General features: G+C 38.2%; 1 protein-coding gene across 3 annotated transcripts in view; it reads left to right on the top strand.

Moving 5' to 3' along the window:
- The window catches only part of MARCHF1 (membrane associated ring-CH-type finger 1), a 235,325-nt gene that overhangs the window by 14,933 nt on the left and 200,753 nt on the right, over nt 1-19,639 (top strand). The window contains exon 1 of one of the 3 annotated variants that reach the window (XM_065693887.1): nt 13,853-13,907. The exons of the other annotated variants lie outside the window; for them this stretch is intronic. The gene's annotated coding sequence lies outside the window, so the exon portion shown is untranslated. Of the gene's footprint in view, nt 1-13,852; nt 13,908-19,639 lie in introns of those variants that run through there. 3 annotated transcript variants of the gene reach the window in all.

Here is a 19,639-nt window from a genome sequence, read left to right as displayed (position 1 = left end):
GTTCAAAAACCTTTGCTTTAGGGAAAAGGACTACCTACCTACGTATCAGTATTGGTATTGTGGAAATTCCTGAGTGCACAGTGCTATCTGGTTCATGGCCCAAATCCAGACAGGAGAAAAAATTTTGTAAAGGCAGGAAGTAAAATTTTTCTTGATGAGGAAAAATGTCAGCTGTTATCCATAAAGATACTGTGTACTGGTACTTAATTAACTCTTGGAAACATTCCTATATGGTGCATTGACATAATGAAAGACTGAAACCTAAAGTTTATAGGGTAACGGAGAACTGTATTTGCAGATGGATGTCAAGGAAACAATATACATCATAGGATCATAGAACAGTTAGGGTTGGAAAGGACCTTAAGATCATCTAGTTCCAACCCCCATGCTGTGGGCAGGCACACCTTCCACTAGACCAAGTTGCTCAAAGCCCCATCCCACCTGGCCTAAAGTGAGGTGATGTCCAGCTCTCAGTCCTTAGGATGGCTCTGTATCAGTGTTTCAAGAGCAGTCATCACAGTAGGAATACAGGTTATGAATAGGGGTCGCCACAATAGGAATACAGCTGACTGTGTGATGACGTGAAAGTTGTATAGGCAGGAAGAGCCCAGGCAGCGGGATGTGAAGAGTGTGTAATCATTTCTACAGCAGTCATTGCTTCTGTCTTTACACATTTCAGTTGGCAAACGTCATGTTTTTAGCAAGTTTGACTGTAAAGTTCCATTCCACTTTTATGTTGGGTAGGCTCTGTTGTGCTACTTTTAGATGTCCAATAAATTTGAAATATGTCCTCAAGTAATATTTATTGTGACATAGTTAACACTTTTTAGTAAAAAGAAAAGTGCTTCATGGGACTTTTTTGCCAATTTCCATTGGATACGGCATTTTACAATATATACAAAATATGACAATCTCCGTTGTCAGTTGAATCAACCCACACTTGATTTTTTTTTTTTTTTTTTTTTTTAAACTCATTTCAGCCCTTGGGAAGGGACCAGATAGTCAGAGCTAGAAACCAAGCTCCTTAATTACCAAAAAACATAGCAACTCAACTGCAAGTTCTGAGAAGCACTGTAAGTACCTCAGTTCTTAAGGACTAGCTGCATGGGTTGAGAGATTAGTTTTTGATGGTGTCCTGGGTTCAGCAGTAGCAGTCATTTTTCTCCTTCTTAGTAGCTGGTGCAGTGCTGTGGTTTTGACTTTCCGCCTGGGAACAGCGCTGATAACACCGACGTTTGTAGTTGCTCAGTGATGTTTACTCTGACCAAGGACTTTGTGAGTCTCATGCTCTGCCAGGGAGGAGGGGAAGCTGGGAGGAAGCAGAGAGAGGACACCTGACCCAAACTAGCCAAAGAGGTATTCCATACCGCAGCATGTCATGCCCAGGATGTAGAACTGGGGGCAGTTACCCAGAAGGGCTCGATCACTGCTCGGTCAGGCTGGGTATCAGTCAGCTGGTGGTGAGTGGTTGTATTCTCTTCCCTTGTTATTTCTCTTATCATTATTATTGCTGGTGGTAGCAGTAGTGATTTGTGTTATACCTTAGTTACTGGACTGTTTGTAACTCCCACGGGTTGAGATAAGTTCTTTTGATTCTCCTCCCCATCCCTCCAGGATCAGGGAGGGGGGAAAAAGGCAGGGGGGGGGGGGGGGGGGGGGGATGATGATGCGAGTGAGAGAGAGACTGTGTGGCTGGACTTCAACCACGACAGATGGTCATCACCTTTTGGCTTATTTGCTGGTATTTCCAGGACAGTTTGTGCCATTTGTGATGACTTGGCTTATATTTGCCAAACCCTTTGTAGAGATATTTATACCAACCCTAATAATTCTATTACATGATGTGTTTAGCCACCAGAAGCAGCAGCAGCAGGGTTAAAATAAAAGCCTGTATTGATAACAAAGAACAAATCTCCAAGGATGCAGCTCCCAGGATATTATACCCAGTGGTAAGATTGAGGAATGTGTTATTTATGCAAGACCTGAACGCCTACCCTCTGAAAAAGCAGATGACTTGTCAGTGGAAGCTTGTCATGTATGCCATTTCTTTTTCTTCATGCCCAACAGAAAAACAGACCATAGGCTGTGAAGATCTCTCCAAAGTAGTTTCTTGTTGCCAGTTGGGAAGAAACACAGAAAAATGGTGAGAACTTGATAGCTGGTGTCTCTTGTCCTCTTTGTCACATAAAGGTGATCCTGGCCAGACCACTTGGGCAGACACATCACTTGTGTGTGTGTAGGTGTGTGTGAGATTGTGAGCGAATGGTATCTTTGGAAGGATGAGTATGAGTGGGATATTTGCAAATTAGTATCTTCCTGTTCTGTAACATCTGCTGTAGAAATTTGCTGCAGTAACTTTCTCTATGCTCTGTAATGCTTGCTTGTTTCATGTGAAAATTAAACTGGGGTTCAGTCATAGATGAGAGGAGCCTTCAGTTTCCCTACTGTTGGCAGGGTTATGGAGTGCCAGAGGAAGAAATTAGCTAAAAATAGTAACATTTTAGAAAAGTCTTGTGTGACACCAGACTACTAAATTTTAACCATACATGAAGAGCAGTTCAGAGGGGAAGGAAAAAGACTGGATAGTGTCTGTTACTGAATATCTTCTATTAATTGGACAATTTATTTTTAATAGACATTTATTTTAATTTTTATTGCAATATATCAACATTATGAGTAATATTAAATTAATAAAATTATTTTAAAATTAACAGTTGTATCAATATATAAAGGTTAATAATTCTAGAATTTGATTGTATTTAATTATTCATTATACAGGCATTTTTAAGATGGTATACAGGATCCCTAAAGCTACAAGCATCCTTTGATGTACCTTGGGAGTGCAGGAGGCTTTGTCCTTCTCTGCCATTTTGGCACCAAAATGTGGCATTATCAGTGTAAGTTTCCCTCTTAGGAAGTGTGTTATCACTGACATCACCTTCAGACTAGAGAATAAGGAGAATGTGTAAAGAACAAATAGGAGGCATCAACAAGAAAATGTTTTTGTAGAGTTCAGGCAGTTATGTCAGGAACAAGCCTGGTGAACAAGAGGCGTTTTACAAGTTAGAATAGTAGCCGTATGGCACATGCTGTATTTTTGTGAACTGTCTTTTCAGACTGAAAAAATGTAGGCATCTAGATAAACATTTGTACTTATGTACTTGAACATGCGTTATAATCAGTATATGTTCAAACTTTTGCAACAAACCAGTGGGAAAGACTGTGTAAGAGACAAACTTACTGTCTAGCTGTTCTTGTTTAGTTTGTTTATACTAGGTACAGCAGTTTGCCATTTACGTGTTGTTTGTTTTGTATGCTAGTTTAATGTTTAGCTTAGTCTACTACACTTTAGTAAAGAGAGTGCTTTTTGTGCCTGGAACCTGTTGTTTTTCAGGGCCTTGTATGTAGTATAATTAACTCCCCAGAGTGAAAGAGGGAAATTCTTGGACACAACTTCTTTGTAAGAGTAGGAAGAGTAGAAGGAGAAATAGCTAATTACCTGATTGCTTCCCTGTGACCCTACAGCTTGGCTGGGGAAGAACCTGCATTGTTAAATTGAGAAGTACTTTTAAAACAAACCCTAAAACTTCCCTTATCTTTTGCTCTTGGAAGCTTTTATAGTAATTCTGAGATTTTGTTTTATTGTTTTCAAAAAAGCAAAAATAATCAGAATTCATTAAACTCCATTTGATAATGATGCTGGGTTGCAGATATGTTTATTTTTATGGCATATTTTCCTAAGTGTTATATAGCAAACTTGTAGCTTGTTCTGTGTTATGTGCTGTTTCTAAAGTTACACATCTGGAAAGTGGTGTGATAATTTCACTGTATTAATATTTTATGTGGATTTTGTTTTGTGTAGAGGTGGTCCAGATTTCTTAATTGCTAAGGGGGAGTGCAGCTGAACCAATGTGCTGGGAGTAGCAAGAAAATAATGCCTTATTTCATGCTCGCAGAAGTGGTGCCTTGGGTGAAAAAGTTGTCTTTAACTTGCCTGTTGACAGAAGTGATGTGTTACAAGCGTTGACCTTTGACTTAAACCTAGAACTGAAATCTGTCTAATGAAAAAGCTGCCAGAAATGAAAGGTCATACAAAATGCAATGAATTATTGAACAACTCAAGAAGGATTTTTCAAAGTACTGTAATTCCCTGTTGGTTTGCCTAACCATAGCGTCAGTTATGTCACTGCTCATTGAACGAAGTTTTACTTTTATTCATAGTCTCCATGCAAATCTAAAACTTCTACCCAGAATATGGCCTGTGGAAACAGTCCAGCCTAAACAAAGACTGTGTTTGATTCCTGATGAAATGTGTCATATTGGGTCAAAAATTTTATAGAATGGAATCATAGAATAGTTAGGGTTAGAAAAGGTCCTTAAGATCATCTAGTTCCAATCCCCCTTCTGTTGTCAGGGACACCTCACACTAAACCATGTTACCCAAGGCTCTGTCCAACCTGGCCTTGAACACCAGCATTCACAACTTCCCTGGGCAACCCATTCCAGTGCCTCACCACCCTCACAGTAAAGAACTTCTTCCTTATATCCAATCTAAACTTCCCCTGTTTAAGTTTTAACCCGTTACCCCTTGTCCTATTGCTACTGTCCCTAATGAAGAGTCCCTCTCCAGCATCCTTATAGGCCCCCTTCAGATACTGGAAGGCTGCTATGAGGTCTCCATGCAGCCTTCTCTTCTCCAGGCTGAACAGCCCCAACTTTCTCAGCCTATCTTAATAAGAGAAGTGCTCCAATCCCTTGATCATTCTTGTGGCCCTTCTCTGGACTGGTTCCAGCAGTTCCATGTCCTTTTTATGTTGAGGACACCAGAACTGCACACAATACTCCAAGTGAGGTCTCACAAGAGCAGAGTAGAGGGGCAGGATCGCCTCCTTTGACCTGCTGCTTTTGATGCAGCCCAGGATACAGTTGGCTTTCTGGGCTGCAGGCGCACACTGCTGGCTCATGTTGTTTCTTATGGATCAACACCACCAAGTCCTTCTCCGCAGGGCTGCTCTGAATCTTCTCTGCCCAGTCTGTACCTGTGACTAGAATTGCTCCGATCCAGGTGTAGGACCTTGCACTTGTCATGGTTAAACTTCGTAAGGTTGGCATCAGCCCACCTCACAAGCGTGTCAAGGTCCCCCTGGATGGCATTCCTTCCCTCCAGCATCTCAACCGGACCACACAGCTTGGTGTCATTGGCAAAATTCCTGAGGGCACACTAAATCCCACTGTCTATGTCACTGACAAGGATGTTGAACAAGACAGGTCCCAGCACAGATCCCTGAGGGACACCACTTGTTACTGGTCTCTAGCCGGACACTGAGCCATTGTATACAACTCTTTGTATGCAGCCATCCAGCCAGTTCTTTATCCACTGAGTGGTCCACCTATCAAATTGATATCTCTCCAATTTAGAGAGAAGGATGTGGTGTGGGACAAACGCTTTGCACGAGTCCAGGTAGATGACACCAACTGCTCTACCCCTGTCCATCAGTTCCATAGCCGCCTCATAGAAGGCCACCAAATTGGTCAGGCAGGGTTTGGCCTTAGTGAAGCCATGCTGGCTGTTAGCAAGCACCTTGTTGTTTTTCATGTGCCTTAGCATGCCTTCCAGAAGAATGTGCTCCAAGATTTTGCCAGGCACAGAGGTGAGACTGACTGGTCTGTAATTCCCTGGATATCAGCCTGAATCAACTCAGTCACAGCTGACCTTGGATATATTATTTTCTTTCCTGTTTCTTAGCAACAGGAAACTTTTCTGAAGGATGACTATTTAATATCCTAATCTGGTTTAAAAGATTTTATACCTAAACAGGAACAGATGGTCTAAGGAAATCTTGTTTGTAGCAATAGAGATAGGGAATATCTAGAGATTATTTTTCTTCATTTTATACTCTATTGTCCTGCAATCACATCACCTCTTTGATGGTAGCTAAAAACTTCTGTCATGACCAGAGAATAGAATTAGCAGTCTCCAGATGCTACAGGTTTCTTTTTTTTTTTTTTTTTGTATGATACAGGAAAGCAGTTGTATGTGTGCTCTACAGCTCTGATTGCGTTCCGTATAGGAAGCGTAAGAATATGTATAACTGTATTCTGTGAGTGTTGAACTGTATCTGAGTGAATGAAGAAAGCATTATCTACAATGTAATTTTTTTTTTATTGGCATTTGCTTAATCTCTCACTTTCAAAATCTGTCATGTGAAGTAGTTTTCTCTCTCACTTATTACAGATTCCAAAGGGTTTGGTGTTCACGTAAAATATAAGTGAAGTCATTAAGGACACTGGAATCTGGAGCTCTGAAACACTAGGTTGTGACTATTTTATTATTGGCCCAATGAAGACATAATTCTGTTCTTTATTTTTCTGGTGGCATGAAACTTCTTACTTTCAAAGAAGCAGGCTGAATGCTTGTAGAAGATTGGGTGATTTTTTTTTTTTTTCCTACATGAATTTAAAATTAGTATATGAGCCTTGATTCTGACTTCAATACAGCCACCTGCAAAGGAGAGAGTAAGGTGTCCTAGTATCTTCTAATTCTTTCTTAAAGTATCATGTAGTAGCTTTTCTTCCTAGCTTCTGAAGCTCTTCATACAAAGAAATATCTCTCCCCTCCATGTCTTAGTTGTTGTCTTAAGAATTATCCTCTAATGATGCTCATAAATGCCTGACAATGAAGTCCTTGGGTTTTCTGTGATTACTGGTTTGTCATGAAGACAGCTCTTGACATGTCCCAGTTAACAGGGAGAGAGACATGCTATCATTCTGGTGAAGAGCGCTGCAGTAGTGTCTCTGTGTGTGTGTATATCTATATACACTATATATATATAGATACACACAAATGACACATTCAGCACTGTGGTGTGAATCTTTTGGTGAATCATCTGGTGATTTATTTTTTTAATTTTTTTAAATTTTCTCCTATTGGCCTCTGTCATACCTAGTTTATTAGCATTGACTGCTGAGATTGTATGAAGTGTAGGATGAGCTAGTTTTTGATAACCTAACAGGCCTGTTGCCGGGCCTGCTTTTGAAATTTCATCACTTATCATCAGTTATCATCTGGAGTGAAATGTGCTCAGGAGCCTTTGTTAGAGCTCTTTTAGCTGCATGGTATGATATGAGGTTGTCTCTTATCATGAAAACTCCTTGACATCTTTTGTTCCTGTTGTATGTTGTGTGCTATCTTATTTTAGGAGCTAGCCTAGAAATATTTCTACTTGCAGCTTTTGCTTGTTGCAAGAAAAGACAATATCATCTTTATTCCACTGAAAGTAAAATTCTTTTGACTTCCTGTATTTTTACGTTCAAGTATTTTCAAATGAAACTGTAGAGGGGAACTTTGCCATCTCTTTTTCACCTTCAAAGAGGAGCTCTTCCATTTTGTTGTGCCTCTCTTTCTTGCATTTTAATTAATTTGTTGGGCTGAATGAAGCCTGGAGGTTTTTGTTTTGACGTATTCCCCTCCATCCACTCCCCCATTCCCAGATTTGGCATAAAAATTGTGAAGCGTAAAACAGGCTCACCCTCTAGGAACAATAAAACTTTTTGTTTAGGAATGCTTTGTGTCTCCCAGTGAGTCCATTCAAGCCTGGAGTATGTTTTAAGTCATGCATCTGGTGATGGAGTGTCCAGTGCAGAGAAGAATGAGATACATCTTGAAAAATCATTAAGGTGGCTACAGGGAATCTCCTAAGAGAAACAGGAAAGAAGGAGAAAAGGTGAAAGTGGGTTTTCATTTTTCTTTTTTCTGTGATCTTTCCCATTAACTTTAAAAAGGAATGACAGGAAAAAAGAGCATGGCTTTTAATAGGTACTTAGTCTAATGTTAAAAACGGAATATAAGTTTTGGTTCTTGAAATCCTTCATAGGAAATGGCTGCATGTAGCTGCCTGTAATAAGTGAATTCCCTGGTACATTATCTTGCTTTTCTGTGTTTTTATTTTTCTGATGAGAAGTAGCTCATTAATAGAGGAAAGGTAGGAAATATCTAGACACTAGGTACCTGCTGTATCTTGCTCAGTAATGGAGGAGTGATAGCCCTTTGTCAACAAACGGTTGGTATTTTTGGTTTCATATGACTTACGTAGGGAGGTCAGTCTAGAATTTGTGGTTTTTTGTCGTTGTCTGTGGTGTCTTGTGTTTTTTTTTTTTATTTTGTTTTTTTTTCTTTTAATGGAAAAATGACTCCCCTAGTTTTTTTTTTTTTTTTTCCTGAGCTCTATGAATTCTGTAATTTGTAGTACTCAAAGCACATCTGGATAGTGAAAGTGACAGATAATGTCTGCTCGTCTGTTGTGCTGCCATTCACTGATGGATCTCAATATTGTTTAACTGTATCACAGCAGTTACTGAAGGAATTTAGGATTCTGAGTAGTTCAAATCATGTACTGGGTGAGAATTTACTTTGATCTCTGTAAGCATTGTCATTGTCAGAACTGACTACTAATGCATTCAAGTATATGACTGCATTTTTGATAAGGTCATTTGTTGCTGTGATAGGTGCTGGTGTGGGATTTTTCTTATTTTGTCTATTTCTTTTTTTAAGTAAAGGAACAAATTTGAGGAATTTTTTTAATACTTGATGAAAGGTCTTTGTGTACAGGAGTTCTGAACTGTATAGAACAAACTCTGATCACTTAACTGTCCACCACAGGCTGCTACTTAGTGTTGCATCCCACTCTATTGTGTCTCTGAGGCACAAGATAAGTCTTTTGCAGGCATAGGGTCCTTATTTCACTGTGACAGGTAACATAGATGTATCATCATTTACATAGCAAGCTGCTAGCTCACTAAACTTAAGTTTCTCCTTTTGCTCTCCTGTTCTGCCTCTTTCTAGTCTGAGTCAATGAAAACCTAAGAAAATCCCAAACAACAACCAACCAACCAACCAAAACCAAAAAAACCCCATCGCCTCAAAAATCCTTACCCCCAAACAAAACACAACTGAGCAAAACTCCCCACCACAAACTATAAGAAATAAAACCCCAAAAGCTTATTAAAAGTTCTGCTTTTTAGTATTATGATAAATTCTAAACTAAGATATAGCTGCTGCATTGACAGTTTATATCGATGTAGAACCTTAAAATAACCAGATAAAAATGCTAAAGAAAGGGGGAACATGGATTGGTATCACTGTAGCATTTCATGGAATCATAGGATGTTATAGGTTGGAAGGGACCTTAAAGATCATCTAGTTAAACCCCCCTGCTATAGGCAGGAACACCTTTCCCTAGACCAGGTGCTTAAAGCCCCATGCAACCTGGCCTTGTGTTTGGAACACATTAGTTTTCTTATCATGCATTATATTGCTCTTTAAACATTTTAATTCATAAGGTGTCCCTTTCTTACTTATTTTAGATGTCTTATTCAGGAATATAACCTACTCCTACTGTCCTCTAAAAACAGCATGATGGCATTGCAATTCACTTCTTAATTTGAAAAGCTGGATACCCTGTGTGATCCATTGTAATAGAACTCATCTGTCACATTAAATTTTACTAACGTACATCATCATTTGTTAACTGAATCTTGATAGATGTCTTTATCAATGGAATTCAGGATTCTTAATTCATGGATCAAATTTCTGTATCAGCAGACAAAACTTACCTTGGTCTTAGTATTGGTCTGGGAAAAGCAAACATAACAATAGTGATAACAATAATAATGAAAAAAGAGCCACTTTACTGGGACAGGTATATTTTTGCTGAATTCAAGTTGGGTATACTCTACGTTATTTGAACTCAGTGTAAGTAAATGTTGTCATATCAACCTGTTTGTTATACCAGTTGTTTCATGATTTGGTTTTATGTGCCCCCCCCCATTTTCATTCTTTCATCACTAACTTATTTCTCTATTATTGTCATCTAATATGATGTAGCCATTTCTCTTATGAACATTTATGATTTTTTTTTTTCTTGTCATTCAGTCTCAAATTTAGGAAATCATGAATTATTTGCATGCACTCATGCCATATAATCTTGCATGGTTATTTAGGTAACACAAAACAAATTTCCATGAAAATGAGAGTATCTGCAGTTTGCATATTTGTGTGACAAGATAAATCTACAAGCATTTGATTTTCTACATGCCTCTGAGCGAGGCTATCAGGTATGGATAAGCAGCATTTTCCTGCTGTACAATTAGATCATAATGTTAAGAGCATGTGGTGGTCTGGTGGTTTTATAATCAAACCCTCCCCAAAATCCTGTCTGGAGAATGTTTCAAATTAAGTAAATGTACCTGTGTTGTCCATGGCTGCCTATACATTCAAACCTTCTGTGTCTCGCCAGTCAAAATGTAGTATGTCTGTCAAACTTTATAAAATAAACATGCTTTTTTTTTCCTTCCGTCTTTTCACACATCCTTTTATAGGTCTGAGGAAACTGTCTGAGGCATTTGTAGCAGCTCATCAGATATTTCAGAACCAATGCAACCATTTACCCCACTTACGTTTTCATCCCTGTATGTGGTAAAATAGGTTGCTGCTTGTAAATAAGAAAGGGGGAAAACCCCTCACCCCAACATTACTAAACAAAACAAAGAAATCCCCAAACCTTAATCATCAAACATTCTGTTTTGCCTCACTGGCTTATTATTAAATTATTTGCCTTCATTTTTCTTGGGAGGAGGGCAAATCCAGTGTATCTGGCAACTTTATTTTTTCTTGTTTGGCTGTCATATTACAACAGTTGCTCAGCTATCTTCTGTGAACACCCACAACAGTAAAAAAAATCTTTAATTTTTTTTAAATATGTCAGAATTCACACATCCCCACGCAGAAACTTAGAGTGTGGTGTGTCATCGTTCTTCTCAGTTTTGCTCCAACTTCTTTGAGATTGTTTCTTTCTCCTTTCACTTTTCAGAGAACATTGATGGAAGGAATAGGAGGATCAATGTATAGCTTCTTCACAGGAGTTGATCTGTGGTCCTCTTTCAATATTGGCCAGCCCAGAATCTCTCATGCTTTCCACATTAAAAAAAACCCTTGAGAGACTTGGGACAATCCAGACTTTTAATGAGTAATTTCTGTGCTTCATGAAGTATTTTTTTGAAGCCTATAAAATATGTGAAAAATGTACATGAAGAAATATCAGAGAATCATAGAGTCGTCCAAGTTGAAGGGTAGCTGTGGTGGGTTGACCTTAGCCAACAGTCATATGCCACCCCAGTATCTTGCTCACTCCCATCTCTGGGATAGGAGAAAATAGAAGGAAGGAGAGAATACTCATGGACTGAGATAATGATAGTTTAATAGCAAAAGCAAAAGCGTAATGCTTAAGCAAAGCAAAAAAAGAAATTCATTCACTAGTTCCCACAATCAGGCACTTCCTGAAAGGCAGGTTCTCTGCACACACAGTGAACACCATAACCTTGAACATCCTCCCCTTCTTCCTCCTTTCCTTGAGCTTTTGCTTCTAGGCATGACATCATATTGTATGGTCAGTATGAGTCAGCTGTCCTGGTTGTGCCTACTGGCTTGATGCTGTTGCTAGCACAGTTCAGCAATACTTAAAACACTGTTGTGTTGCCAGCACTGGTTTAGCCACAGGAATGCAAAGCACAGCACCACAAGGGTTACTCTGAAGAAATTTAATTCCATCCCACCCAGACCCTGTACAGTCTCCCCCCCTTGTTCTGTACCATTTCTGTACTACCTGGAACTGGCCCGGTCTAGCTGCCTAATTTGAAGCAGATCTTCAAAACATGGAGTTTCAACAAACAACCTGTCTCAGTTTTTGATGACCCTTAATATAATTTTTTTCCCTTTTATCTAATCAAATTTTCCTGGCTTCATTTTATATCCACTGCCTCTCGTCTTTTTGTTTTGTTTGCATTGCCCAGTAAGTCTGGCTCTGTTTTTAAATAGCTGAGTACAACGATATGGTTTCCCCTTAGTTTTCTTCTTTGGAGGCTGAACAAACCCGCTTCTCTCAGGTATTCCTTATCCATCCCACACTCTAGCCTCAAACCATCTTGCTGCATCCCTACTGTACCCGTATGACTTATACTGGGCAGCATAAAATGAAATACAGTACTCAAGATGTGGTGTAGCAGGTGTGGCTTAGAATGATAATTTCCCTCTACTTGCTTGTTCCACTGTACAGTCTAACGTGCCCTTAGCATTCAGTTTTTGCAAGGTGTGTTTTTGACTTATATTCAACTTGTCCACCAGACCCTGCCTTTACCCTTGTGCAAAGCTCATTTGTGATCAGTTAGCTGCTACACTGGACTGTTGCATGCAGCTGTTCTGTCCCAGTTACAGTATTTTGCATTTTTTTTGTTGCTTTTTTTTGTCTTGTTTTCTTTGATTTTTTTTTTTTCTTGAGATTTGTTAACTGATTTCTCCAATCAGTTGTGATCCCTCTGAAACACCATGTCCCCTAGTGTGTGAATCCTTCCCCTCAATCACCAGTGAACTTGCTGAGGTATATTCATCCCATCATCCAGGCCATTAATGAAGGTGTTAAATATAAAATCATAGAATATTTCAAGTTGGAAGGGACCCATAAGTATCATCAGGTCCACCTCCCTGCTCCTCACAGGACTACCTAAAACTAAACCACATGACTAAAAGCCTTGTTTGGGTGCTCCCTGAACCCTGACAAAGTTGATGCTGTGACCTCTTCCTTGGGCTGCCTCTGTCAGTGACTGACCATCATCACAGTGAACAACCTTTTCTCATTGTCCAGTTTGAACATCCTGTGACATGGCTTCATTCTATTTCTTCATGTCCTATCACTGGTCTTCAGTGAAAGGAGATAGTTTTAATGATACTGCTTTTCCTATGCTTATAGTGTCAAGGAGTTAAAGGGACTGTGGAGAAGTTGACTGTTGAGGTTTGTGGTTGTTAATGTGTGTTGCTGCTCAAATATAATCTGTCACAAAACAAGCGAAACAACAACTTAAAGGTGTAGGTATAATTTGGATTTCACTTCTAATTGAATTAGAACTTCTAATTGTTAGAAATGTTAGAATTTCTAAGTTGTCAGTACTCGCTCTTTTAGGAGGTACTGAATGCTTGGGGTTAGGGCTCAATATTAGTAGTATGGATACTAGTAGGAGGAGGAAGGGGACTATGAAAACCTGACAGCAATGTAACATTTCCCTGGGACAAATGAGTATTTTTGATTTTTTGATATAATTCTTATTTGTTACCTGAGATTAGCAAAATTCTGTGTTTACAATGGTTATGTTAGATTTGTTTTATTTCTTTTGCACAACTTCAGTACAGGAACAAACATTTCAATTTCAACAAACACAAACAATGAGCAGATTTCAATTATACTTGGATAAGATAGCCAGAGATAGCACTTGTTTTGCTGATTCTGAATAGGTTAGGATGTACACTAGAATAGGATAAGACAGTTACAGTAAAACACTTGTAAGATTTAATTCCCTAAGTGTGACATCAAATTTAATTTAATCAGTGGCAAAATTGGCTAAACTTTGGGTACGCCCTTCTAAACAATACTTTTATTTTTTTGTTTTGCATGCTGTTTTTCCTTTTTGCTTACCTTTAGATGCCAGTAAAAAGATGGTATTTTTTGAGCATTTTCTTAATGACTTCAATTTTTTTAGTAATCCATGTGTACTGTGTCTCTTATGAAATACTTTGCAATGGTATTGGATGAATTTGATTTAGATGCTTTTTGAAATAAAAATTATAACAAAAGATTTAGTCAGCAGAGACGTGGTATTTCTCTATTGAGATAGTTTATGAGTGTATATTTCAACACATCTTTTTTTTTACCGTTGCCTTTTTGTAATTTCAGTCCCTAAAGCAGAGACATCTTCTTTCTTTTAGCAGTTCAAAAAGAGTTTTCCAGTGGGTTTGCTCTGCTCACAGCTTCTTGGAGATACTAAATCAAGGCACCAAGAGAGATTTTTCAGCAATACCAAAGGTAGCAGCCAGTTGAAAATTGATGGGCATTTTCTGAAGTCAAGACAATTTTGATGTTTGTTTGACTTGTATGCCTAATATATAGCTGAATATTTTGCAAATACTTGGTTAGCATAACTACTGTGTGAGTGGAATTCATAAGCAGAATTAATATTGGTAGATAATTAGTAGAGCCTACAAATACTTTGTTGAAGCTCTTTGAAGCATGAACTGGTAGATTTTCAGCCACAATGTTCTCCCTAAATCAATCAGTCTTTCATTACTGGCTATTACATACTTTAATGGAAGCCTGTTAAATACAGTGTTGCACTCTGAGAGAAAATGCTTATTTTAATTTTGGGTTACATAGCTGTAATATATAAGATTAATATAAAAGATTTACTGTCCCTGGGTGTATTTTAAACCACTTCCTTATGAATGGTTTAAAATCTCAATGTTAAGTCATAATTGGCCTGATGAGTTCTTTTGTTACTGTCATTTTAAAAATGGGTGGGAAGAGGATATGTCAGCTTTGACATCACCTCACTTGTGCACAAGTTTAAGGAACATCTGCTGTTATGGCTGTTGATTGCTATGATGCTTCATTGAAAGGTTCAGAACTTTTTTTGCCTCCACCCTATTTTTAAACTAGAAGCATCTTTCTGAAGATGTTTCTTGTCAAGTCGTAGCAATAGGATTAAGTTGCCATATATGTATGCAATTCATTTTAGATGTAATTTGATTTCTAAACGGTTGGTCAGTGAATGCCGTAGTTGCGTTTCAGATGCGTGGTATCTTCTTTTCTCTGCTTATTTATTTTCTTCTATGTTTTCAGTAGGGAAAACTATTGTACTTTATATCTTTCTTTCCTTTCTATCTTCACTATCTCTCCTTGCAGTCTGTAAAGTGACAGACTCCAAACTTTTTCCTCACCCCATTAATTTCTTTCCCTGGCATCGTGCTGTCTTTCCACTAATAGTATTATAAATACTTCCACTTTCTTCTGTGTTTGTTCCTCAGAATACATTCTAAGTGATTTATTTTATTTTTTTTTAAAGTTATTTGCCTTTAGTAATGAACCACAAGTCTTTTGTTCAATAAACCTACCAAAATGGTTTCTTTTTGGTTAATATATTGTAGGGATTTTCTGCAAAGAAAAATTTTTCTTGTTTGTTCATTGTCTGTTAGGAAACATTGCAGTGACTTCCTTCGCACTTCCCTAGCTTTCCGAGCACTTGTGCCAAGGCCTGCTGTATTTTTCTGTGAATATTACAATTTGAATACAGAGTTGTCAAACATATGACTAATCTTTGCTTGCAACATTTCTGTTGTGTTTTGGCAGGCTTCTTTTTCATATGCATGTAATGTGATACAGCTAAGTCTCCAGTATTCTTAATTTGCAGAAACTTTGTTTTGGGAATAGTATGGATTTTTTGATTGTATACTGCATAACATAGCTGTTTGATTTCCCCTTCCACCCACTCCACCCTGTATTCCCCCATTTATCAGATATTTTACTGCAGAACCAAGTTACTTTATCAGGCTAGTTTCCTAGAATTTTGAGATCACTCTTTGAATACCTGAGCATGTTTTTCATGTGCTCTACACGACATAGGAAAACATAATGCATAAACTCATTCAGAGCAGAATGGAATAAATGATTATGCTCCAGTATTTAGCATAATGATTCCACCAGATGTGGGAAAGGAAGCTATTTGTCTTTGCAATTACAAAAGAAGGAAGAAGTTAAAAGCTGATACTCATGTGAATGGAAGATGCCTATTAACCTTGCCAACTGCAAACTCTGGAACTTAGTAATATACTAGAAAATACTAATGCAATACCTGCAGAGATTCCCATTACTCTGTAAGTAATTTGCTTTAATGGAAAGCTGTGAATAATTCTTTTTGACCGGTTGTGAAGTCCTAGTCCTTTAGCAAAACCATACCTCATTCATTTCTACCGATACATAGCAGCTCTCCTCTCCCTCTGAAGATGAAGGTTTGCCACTACTTTAGGGGCTACAAGGCATGTTTTTACTTAGATTATCTAGAGGCAGGAGATTATTACTGGAGAGGATGGAATTTCTGTCTCCATATATATTTCCCATGAAAATAAGGTCAGTTCTTACCTCTTTCAGCATGCTGCTGCTATTTTGAGCAGCGGGTGTATGCTAGTTGATACCTGTGTAGTGCAAGGAACTAGGGAAGAGTTTAATTGCTACGTCACTGTTATTTCTTTCATAAACTTTGAATACCTTAAGATGTCTTTAGGATAAAATTATTGTTGTTTCTCTGATTTATAACGTAATATTTGTAATATTTTATAAGATCAGAAAAATTGGGATTTAGCTGTAGATGAATTTTAGTGAAACCAAGTATGGATACTTTTCATGAGGACTGAATGCCATTAGGGTTTGAGCATCCCGAAGGATGGAGACTCCACAACCAGCCTGGGCAGAGCCTATTACAGTGTTTGGTCTTTATTGCATGTCATCCAGCACTACAGGGACAGACAGGAGCCTGTGCAGGGGTCAGGAGCTGGGAGGGGTAACTGATGACACGATGTCAAAGATTTTTCTTACATTTAAGTGGATTTTGCCGTATTTTAGTTTGTGCCTGTTGAACTTTGACTGGGCACCACTGACAAGAGTCTGGCTTTGTCTTCCTGATTCTTAGAGCATCAGGTTTTTAGACAGACAGATTAAATCCCCTGAGCCTTTTCTTCATCAAGCTGAACAATCTCAGCTTCTCTCCAAATGTGTATGCTTTAAATCAGTTTTGGTGGGTCTTGAGATAATCTTAAATTAAGACAACTGTACTTACTCAGTTTTGCAGAAGAAGGCATGACACTTAATTTGGGTGATGGGAAAATACAAAGACTTACATTCAACGCATAGGTGGGACTTCAGAAGAGATGCTTTGCTGCTGTATGCACTGACCATTATACAGGTTGACTTAGTATGTACTTGAGATCTTCAGTATGTGCACTTAAATTTGAACAAAAGGATTGTTTGTTTTATAAAGTTACAATTGAAGATGTGTGAAATGGAAAAAAAATATGATCTGGTTTTTCTAGAACTTCGGGGGAGGAAAAAGGAAAAATAAAAATTGGTCCCTGCCACTTCCCCCCCCCCCCCCCCCCCTTTTTGGTTCATGTATTTCTTTTTATTTATTTTTATTTTTATTTATTGTGTCTTCATTTTTCTTTATTTCTATGAGTGAGTTGTGTTCTCAAATGTTGCAGTGTAATTTCCGGTTAGATAAGAGGCTGCCTTTTGGCTTTGGTTAAAAAGGTTTTAAAATGCCAGTCTGGGTTGAATGTTTATAAAAAACAGACAAGTAATCTTCATTGTTTACTTTTCGCTGTATTTATTGAATGAATTCTCTCCTTTCAGGATTTCTTTCTTAGCCACAGCATTCACTAAGTTCAACTTACTCATTTGATTCCAAAATCGTATTGGGAAAGTGATCTTTAATGTTATTTTAAGGTGTTCAAAACTTGTTGGCAGTGATAATACAGTGAAAATCAAATGTTAGTCCTCTGCCTTCCATCATTTAATGGTGTTGTCTGAATAGAAAAAGAATTTTAAGGCTACATTCTTGGGGGAAAAAAATCTGTATTTGACACTATGCCATGCTGCATAACTGTCCCCCTTCTATCCCTATTTCTGTAAAGCTTTCTGGTAAATACTATATTGATTTTACCCTTTGGGAACAAAATGCCTCTGCATGTACAGCACTAGAGTGCTTCAGCCCAGTACTGTATGATAATTTCTTCTGAAATGCAACCTGGTTGTAAAATATTTTGGTTATAGTTGATCCTTTGTATGTCAGATGCTGCAAAAAATTGATTATAAAGGTGATAAGAATTCTGAGGGTTTTTTTTTTTTGTTACCTTTTTCCTTTCTCCTCAGTCTTTTCCCTCCCACTCCCAGCTTCCCTCTCAGTGTTTAAAGATAAAGAAGATGATAGTAAGATTTGGGTGGGTAGTGGGGGTGGAAAGTGATGAGATCATTACAAGGGTACATCCATAGTAGCAAGTTTGCTGAAAACTTGACATGAGGTGTGTTTGTCTATTTCAACTGGTTTGAAAAGTATACTTCTAAATTCTGACGCCTCCAATTTACGTGGAAGTAGTCCTGCAGGCTGTGTACTTGGAGACATCCTGCCTGAATCTTGGTCATGTTTAACAAAAAAACCCAAACCACTAATCTCTTCGATTACTTTTTTCTCAAAAGGAGGCTTGCAGTAGAAGAAGGTGAAGTAGATATTGCTTTCTGCCGAAGAGTAATTTTATGTTTTCTGTTACAAGCACCGATTCCTCTAGAGTTTAGATAGACTCTTTAACACTGTTCTGTGGATGGAGTAAATGGAGGAGATGAAATAAAGCAATCTCGCCCTTTAATATGAAGAGAAACTCTCTTCTGTCAATGTATGTCATACAAACAAAGTTTGTTTGCATGAAAATTGTTGTGGAAGAGTAAATTGATGTCTGATTACCTAATGCTACAGGAAGAGAACACAAATAGCTTATTCTTTTCATTCACCTTGTGCTTTCATATGGGAAAGGTGTAGCACCTGTTAACCAGTATATGGTAGTTCAGAACAGAATCAAAATCTCATGGTGTAATGACTTGTTACCTGTTAGTTAAATCCAAGTGGGAAGTTTTTCAAGGTTAATTGTTAGGCCAGGGAAAACATTGTGTTTTAAGGGTTTCATTGTGTTGACTAATCCCTGTTTGTCACCAAATCTGTGTTCAGCATTTTTTATTCTATTTATACTGTTCCAATTTATTTTGTTTGTTTAGCCATACTGTTTTCCACAAAGACACTATTAGTTTCCTCATTGAAGGAAGGAATAATTTATAGAGAATATCTGAAGCTCTAAAAGCTGTTGCAAAGACGCACAGAGCTGAAGAGAAAAAAAAAAAACACCAGCATACGATGTAACCATGCAGCTTTTCCAGCATAGAAGTCTTTGATACAACTCAGAGTTTGATTAGTTTTTTCCACTAATGTCTGTGACTTGGTATAGACGGAACAGCTTCTTAACAATGGATTTCTAAAAATCTTTGAAAAACTAAGATTGAAGGCCTTTGGCAGTGTTTGTAAATTAGATTTTTGGTGTATAGTTTTCAAGCTAATGGGTAAAGCAGTACTACTTTTTGTCAAAACTGAAGTAGCAGTGGGTTAGGAGAACATTCAGATACCTAGCTTAGGTATTTTCATTTAGAAGTGGTCTTTCCACAGGCATTTTACATTACTGGGGGAAATGGGAACTTAGGTCTAAACCTAAGCTCTCTGAAGAGCCTGTCCATCAGCTCTGTGTAGATGAATTATTTCTGACTTATTTCTGCCTCAGTATGCAGAAAATCTAGTATCTGATTCCCTTCAAGAGGAGGGAAGGGGAAGAGGGAAAAGCACTACGAACACCATGGATATTGGTAGTGACCTGGGTAGCAGGTTGATCATCACAGCTGGTCAATCATAGACTAATGTAGGTTGTTGGGGACTTCTTGAGGTCCTAGACTGAGCCTAGTGTTCAACATGGAGCTGGCCAGTGGAAGTGCTTCTGCAGACAAGTTTTGAGTGTCCCTTATGGGTAGAGAACGTGCAGTCTCTTTGGAAAACCTGTTGTATGAACTCTCGGCTGTCTGCCAGAGAGCAGGCTGACTGCTACTAATAGTCAGATTTGCAACAAAACCAAAGAACAGTGTGATTTGCTCCTTTGTTTACAACCTTGAAGGGCTGC

Source organism: Lathamus discolor, chromosome 1 (assembly GCF_037157495.1).
Source record: "Lathamus discolor isolate bLatDis1 chromosome 1, bLatDis1.hap1, whole genome shotgun sequence".
NCBI lineage: Eukaryota > Metazoa > Chordata > Aves > Psittaciformes > Psittacidae > Lathamus > Lathamus discolor.
This window is presented reverse-complemented; position numbering and strand designations above follow the sequence as displayed.